At 41.7% G+C, this 7,765-nt stretch overlaps 1 long non-coding RNA gene across 1 annotated transcript in view; it reads left to right on the plus strand.

Moving 5' to 3' along the window:
* LOC118420260 overlaps nucleotides 1-7,765 on the plus strand; it is a 26,240-nt gene that overhangs the window by 16,299 nt on the left and 2,176 nt on the right. The window lies entirely within an intron of this gene.

Consider the following 7,765-nt stretch of genomic DNA (forward strand, 5'->3'; position numbering starts at 1 on the left):
CTCGTCTGTTGCGGAACTTCTAGGAGCTTGTACCAGGGGTAAACTATAGGTTTGTCGAACTGCGACTGGTACTACAAGTTTAAGGATCCTTTCTAGATCTCAGTCACATAGAGAGGCTGTTTTTGTTTCTGCAACTCAGTCCAGGGTTTATTTCACATACGTGTATGAAGTGCGGAAGAAGTCCTTGTCACTTTAACAACATTATGTGCCCAAACTCACTGTATAGATAATGGTAATGCCGTCTTAAAAGTACACAAAATAACAAAACCGCGAATATATTTTGCTTTGTCAAATTGGGTTTTGTCTATTGAACAGACGTGTAAAAATGTCAGAGTCCGACACCGTGAGTGAGTCTGAGTTTATTGGGATGCCCTTTAGCTCAGATTCAGCTAATCTTCCATGTTCTATCTGTAGACATGTGGAGGTTATCGACTTTACATGACGGAAAGTTGACTAGAAAACGTTCCAACTCAATAACACCGCTTTGGCGAATCCTCCTATTGTGCCACTGGATTTCGTATTTCTTGGTCAGACATGGAAAATCGAACAGAGATTGAAAGAGACGAACGATTATTGTGTAATTGAAAGTTTTCCACAGCGGTCGTCGCCCTTTACAATGCGTCACGACAGGATGCACACAGTTACGCCGTACAATTGGTCAATTATCCCGGCAAAATTGTTCCGTATTTGAAGAGGAAATCCTCACAAATTAGAGACGAGGAAATCGGATAATTGGCTGCGATGAAAATTACAGTTTTCACTTGGATGTCCCAAACAGGTGCTGAAGCTGTCCGAATGAGGAAATATCACGAACATGGCCATAATTAATATTAATAGTCGAGATGCATAATCTGCAATTGTCTGCATAGTTCAGCTGATGGCGCATGGCGACAAAATCGGAGTCAAATGAGTCAAATTTATGTTCAATTGTAAAGAATCAGTCCACTAAACCTGTAATTTGACATCGTCCATACATTTTCATCAAATATTTATGCCGATGCATGCAGACGACGGGAAAATAAACGAATGAAAAGCACACCTTTGAACGTAACTGTCAGGATTATCCGACAATTGGCTCCATCTTTGTGTGTGGTCAAAATTCAGACCTTCAATTTGCCGGTGATGTGATAATCCATTCCCCCCGCCCATCATTTTTCAACGGTTCATTGCGAGAGTTTGGTCAGGGGCTTTATGAGTGACAAAAACAGTGATACTGATAGTTGAAAAGAACAACATAAATGCGCTCTTTAGATTGTGCAAGTGTCCAACTCGGCCGAACCTTGCACTGCCGACGTCAGCATTCCTAGTCTCTACGGGACTCCGACCTGGCCGAATAGTAACAAGGGAATTTCACCAAGTTAGGAATAAAACTCTAGTACGTGTTAATTGGCCTAGGAGTGAACTGTTCAGCCTGTAGACTACTAGTATGTTTTTGGTATCATCTAGGAGTGAACTGATCGGCCGCGGGAACTAACTGGATTGACTGCAAAAAGACTGACTGAGATCCCATGGCAACTTATTTGTCCCTATTTGGTCAAATTCTTCTCTCTTGTCATCCAGCTGGTCGACACGTCTGCTTGGACGCTAAGCATGCCCACCTTGCGAATTAGTGTTCTATATAAGCGGGTCAATCTAGCACACACGAGTAAGGATAACAATGACATGACATGCCCACATGACAGAACGGTTTTCCACCAGACTGTGGTGATAATCAAGTGTTTTTAACCGCTCTTGTGGGCACCGGGGCATGTTTATCAAGTGCTCTACATAAGTACCGTAAAGTTTCGTATATCTTCTGTCGTCAACAGACCTATAACTACAGTGACACGTCACAGCTGAAAATCGTACACAGAAAAGGGCACACAACTTTGAACAAAACTTCAGGATTAGTATGTCCCAGTGGCCTGCTCTTACTGATCCCCACTTTTGCTATTCCGTTGGGAAAAACCCGGATTGCACCTGTCCGAGGCGTAACTTCTCAGAACAGTAGGCGAGAATCACTGTGATAATTGAATGAAGGCCTTTATAGACATTTTTGCCCAACCGAGCTAAGTACAGGTCACAACACTGAGACAAAACACATACATACATAGAGGTATCACAGATCTAGTCTAACACAGAAGTTCGGCTTCTTCTCGCTTCTTGATAATAGTGAAAATGTAGGACTGTGGTTTAGCTATAGTCGGTTTGTCAAAACGCATGAGAAATATAAACTTGTCAGTGCTACTTGTGTGTCTAAAGTGAGGGAATCTAATTTCTATATAACTATAGAATATGTCTATCATTGACATACATAGCACAATCAACTATGAAGTGCACTTAATCTTCTACCGTGTTCGAAGTCCCAAATGCTTGTTACTCTAGATACTCATCATTATCGATTAATATTGTGTCTGAGATAAAGTGAGAAGCTGGTTCTTATACAAGAACAATCACGTCAGCCACGCTTGGCAGTCAGCCATCATCATTTTGCATCGGTGTTTATCATCAAATCACAAAAGCCACTCATTGTGCAGAACGTGTGGCAAAGAAGAGTCAAACCCAACCATAGTACACGTAGCGCCCTACGTTTGATTAGAAATTAGTCTCATGTACTCTGTTACTTTACTGTTATTCTGATACTGTACATGCAATTAACATCCAGTCATGATTTTGCAAATAAAACTTTGCTTATCGCCTCATTGGTAGTGCGTCTGAATCAGTGTTTCACGAAGTAGTCCATTCTGATAATAATAACAATAATGATAATGATAACATTTCTGGTGCATCTGCAGCCATTAGGTACCCAATATTTGGGTATTGAGGCTGATTAACGTGATGGAGGCATGCACCCTCTCGAACAAGGGGAAAACACGCCAGGTATAATCTTCCAAAAATATGAACACGGGGTTTTCTCTTAAACTGATTCTGTGTTAACTTAAAGACCCAATACATTACTCTTCAAGCAGATGTTAGGCTGCTTTTTGACGTTTTTTTTTGCATTTCCATCGGACTTTCTATTTTGTACCATTTTCTTGATGTCTCGCGGCCTCAAGAAAACGGTACTAAGTTGAAAGCCTGATGAACTGTACGCCTTAAAATTAAAAAAGAATAAAGTAAAAAAGCAGCCGGAGCCTAACCACTGCTTGGAGAGTACCAATACATATAGACCCAGTGTTACAGTTTAGTAGCCATTGAACTTGTAATGTCCCCCGTGTCATGTACCTTCAGCGGTAACTGAACATTAATCAGTCACCAATCAGCATTAAAGGCAAATCACGCTCTCAAATTGATAATCGTTATAATTAGACGCGAACGTATTTCCTGCGATATGTACATACATGTAACTTCGTATCATATATATAACCCCATTTCCTATCCGGAAATCCGTTCAGGATACGGCAACACTTGTGTTTAAAGCGGCATCATTGTCTTCATCAGCGTTTGTATAGAGATCACAGAGTAGCTGCTGGTGGTTCATAATCAATAAGAACATGTCCCTTTAAAGGTAACCTAAACAATATTAGAGTGCTCAAAGTGGAAATATTCTGGATGAGGCAATCTGTATGAAATTGACATCTACTGCACTATATTCCCACATCTTTATTTCAGAGCTGTTTCATCTTATTACGTAGAAAAGTGGCCCCAGAAAAATTGACTTTGATAATTGACGTTCTACAATCCTGACTCGGGCTAACATTGTTTAGGATGCATTTAAACGTCGGTACTGACTACTGATCTCACACATTGTTCTGAGAAACGCAGACGGCGATGTGATAAGATCATCAACAAATCGGTTTCACGGCACACGTTTGACTTTTCAGAGAGAACGCTGGCATCACGCGCGATCTCTTGTCGCGTAATTCCTGCTAATAATTCCCGCCACAATGCACCATTAGGCCGCACCAATTCTATCTGTTGCTTCTCGGATTTGCCTGTCCATTTTTTTTACATTTTCAAAACCAACAAAATTACGTCCCAAGAAAAAATAATACATCGTTTTGCTATTACAAACCTGTAAATATTGCCATTCAGAGCCACATACACACAATTCCAGTCTAAAAACAATGCCTTTATTCAGAACTTAAGTAACAAATCAGAGGAAGTGATTCATTGTATAAAACCTGCCATTAAACTCCTAATTTTTTTGCGTTACCAGTATTTTTTTTGCGTTACCAGTTTTTAAGCCATATATCTTCCCCCCAGACCTTTTGAAAAAAAAATATTTTAATTTTTTTTCGACCTGCCGGTCCAATCTTTTTCTAAAAAAAAAAAAAACTCGGAGAAGCAACAAATAAATTTGGTGTGGCCGTAGGAACTGTTGAGTGGCAGGACGACGTCGCCTGTTGTGGGACGCCTGCAGAGATAGTCCGAGTTCTGTCCGGATCGCATCTCACCTGTGCTTCATCCATTACACAGGGCATCATTTGAACGAATTAGCGAAGAGGACGAATTCCAAATGCAGTCCGCACGTGCCACAGAAGGCCCCGTTGGGATTTTCTTTGTGCTGGGCAAAAGTTTGGTCAGATTATCTTTCGCCCTGCTTGACTTGCTCTCAATGCTGTAGTAACGTCTGCACACAAACAGGATCTTAACGCCTCTCTCCTGTTAACGAACTCTCGGCAGTAACCTCTCAAAATCCTGTTATAAGATTGATGAAAAGTTGGAAAGATGCTTTTCCCACTATTAAAAGTTTTGTCTGTTGGATTTTGAAACTAAATCTGGTAGATGATCGCGGATTCTGCTGCCCTACTGTAGGCTAACAGAGGATACCCAGGCCATATTTTCCCGCTCAATTCACGAGAACCGCTAATGTATCTATTTAAAGAAAATCGTGGGTGATTTATGCGTTTTCTTCCGTCTGGATACACCCGCGTTTTCCGCTCTGTCACCCCACAGCTTGTCCGGTGTGTTCACGCCAATCGAACAACAAAAGATCATCGACAACAAACCTGCTCCTTTTAGTAGTTAATTTAAGGTCCGTCCATAAAGCTGGATATGTAGCAGGCTGATTGTGAGGTTTGTACGCTCAATCAACCAATCAGCCTCTTCAGTTGCACATGTACAGGTGCGGCGGGAAACTATAATAGCCGCTTGTCCAGTTTAGCCTGCTTTCCGGACGATAGGACACTGTCTATTATATGGATGCATTAGAGAGTTGATGCTTACCTATGTTGATATTAATCAGCCTTATCGTCAAATGTATCAGAAACACGTCTATCTAACGTTACATACAGTAAACACTGAATGGTTTTGCAGGACCCAGCCGATGGTTGTCGGAAGTGATGAAACAATTTTATTTTTATTTAGAATTCATCTTTCTTACAATTTTCAAACGGGACCATCTTGACTGATTGCTGTCAAGGCGACATGGAGAGTTGAAAGATTCTGACATAATCATTTTGGCAAAAGCTTGCGGATTTTGACTCTGTGGGTAAAAAAAAAATACCTGCTTGCTCTGTACGACCTGATTCGGCCGAAAGAAATATCTAGAATATCGTCGTCTTATATACCGAAATGTAATCTACTGAGATTGGCACTTTTTTGTCGCACGATTATCCCACTCCATTGTTCGTGCCTTTTGCACTAGTTGTGTAAAGGTGTGTCCTGTTTGTATCTGTTAATCCCACAAAATACAGGACATCGCCAGTCGGCTATTTCAGCAGTCAGTTGTATCTGGCAACTCTTCAAAATATGACTTCAATGGATTCACTTCATTCCAATTTTCCTTTTCATGTGAATTAAGGTAGGATCACAGCAGATCGTTAAAGTAAAGAAGAATTTATCTCTTGTGGTCCTGCGGTCGGTAGAAAATGTGGACACGGAAATGACTAATGAGAAATGAAGATGACCGTTGCCTTGTCCGTTTTTTGTCCACAAAATGACAAGTATATATGTCTACATAGATGTATCTAATATGCAATGAAAGCATGTTCTTACAAAACAAGGAAATGCCCAGACTTGAAGCGAGCGCATTTCTAAATCGTTTTTCGTTCTAGACGTCATTCATAAGTCCATCAGTGACACGATGTTACTTCCGCAGTCTGAATCAAAGATGAATTTGGATTCACTTTATTCCAATTTTCAGTTTCATGTGAATTAAATTAAGGTAGGGTCACAGCAGATCATTAACCACCCATAAGTACAATGGAGTTCATCTCAGTGACTTTGACCACTTCTCTTGCGGTCCGACGGTCGGTAGGAGATGTGGACACGGAAATGACTCGTGCGAAATGAAGATGACCTTTGCACTGTCCCTTTTCGTTTTTTCTCTTGACAATTTCCTGTAATTAATTACGGCTGTTTAGGAGAAAACTAAGGTGAAAATCCGTCTACAATTGAAGACCTGGCGTATAGTACTCTTTGATGAAGTGGGGTGGTATAATAAGCACAACCCTTGTCGTCTATTCTCTAGTCCCCGCACATGATATTTAAGATAATGACCACAGTTCTACCCCTAGCATCACGAGCTGTCCCACTGTCCAGTTATTACTCCACACAAGGACGCGTGCCCGAAACATTACAGCTTTCAGCCCCGGGGTCGACAATAATGAGGCTAAATAGCGACAACAGCTACAGCCTTGTGTCGGTGTGGCCACCATGAAAAGTGCCAGGCGACGTCAATTAACAGATAAGAGGCGCACGATCTTTGTCCACTAGGAAAGGTGACAATCAGTCCACCTGCCGGAGGGTTCGTCTAAATGCGTCCGGCGGGCAAGGCGGTGGAATCTGACTTTAGTTAAACGAACGGGACAGCAACCCAAACGTGTTGTTCGAACATATTCACCATTAGTCTCTACCAGACTCCCCCCAGGGCCGAATACGGAACTTTGACCAAGTTAGGAATAAATAAATGAAAGTTCTTGCCCGAGGGCTAATTGCAAGTGACAAAAAGTGACAGAAAAACAATGGTAAACAGTATACAGTAGTAAGCGACTAACTCTAGTGATAAATGCAAATAAACTAGTAGGAGTTGATTGGCCTAGGAGTGTTGGCCCGGCAAACTGTACTCCTCGGCCATCTAACTCCTCTGGTGTGTTTTCTATCTTATTTGGCCAATTTCTACTATTTTTTTCCAGCGACCTGTGAAGCCTGGTAGAGGTTTATTTAAGACCATGCAGGGATAAAAGCGCAAAGGAAACGGTACAAATGAAAAAAATACTAGCAGTGTGCGCCATGGTGAAACACTTCCTTCATGGATTGTTTAACTCTACATTTGTTACAGCACGAGGTAAACATGATTTATGTTTGATGTTTTAACTATTCACCAAAATACTTTATCTAAACCGCGAAAACACACGCGTGGTTCTTCTACACTGCTAGGGAGGCCCACACCACTTCGAAAGGCTCAAATTGACATGTTGGCCATTCTAATGTACATTTTTGAAGCAATCGAAATATCTACGCAAAATATAATTTCAGTTTCGCAATATATGTAATACAGACATCATTCGGTGTAAGTTTCACCCACCTAGCTCTCAGATTTCGGGAGTTGACTTGACTTACTTGACTTAGTCCTCTTTGCCCCTTCTGGAGCACAGGGCCTCGGTGAGATGCCTCCACCTTCCTCGGTCTTTGGCGGTTGTCTTAGCCTCCTGCCACGAGGTTTTTGCATGTTGTAGGTCCTTCATGACTCCTCGCCTCCAGGACAGCCTAGGTCTTCCTCTTCGTCTTTTGCCTTGGGGGTTCCATTCTAGGACTGCCCTCGTAATGGATGGTGGGGGTTTTCTCAGTGTGTGTCCGATCCACCTCCATTTCCTGTGAAGTACGGCGGTATAGTCATACG

The sequence above is a fragment of the Branchiostoma floridae genome, chromosome 1 (assembly GCF_000003815.2).
Source record: "Branchiostoma floridae strain S238N-H82 chromosome 1, Bfl_VNyyK, whole genome shotgun sequence".
Classification (NCBI taxonomy): Eukaryota; Metazoa; Chordata; class Leptocardii; order Amphioxiformes; family Branchiostomatidae; genus Branchiostoma; species Branchiostoma floridae.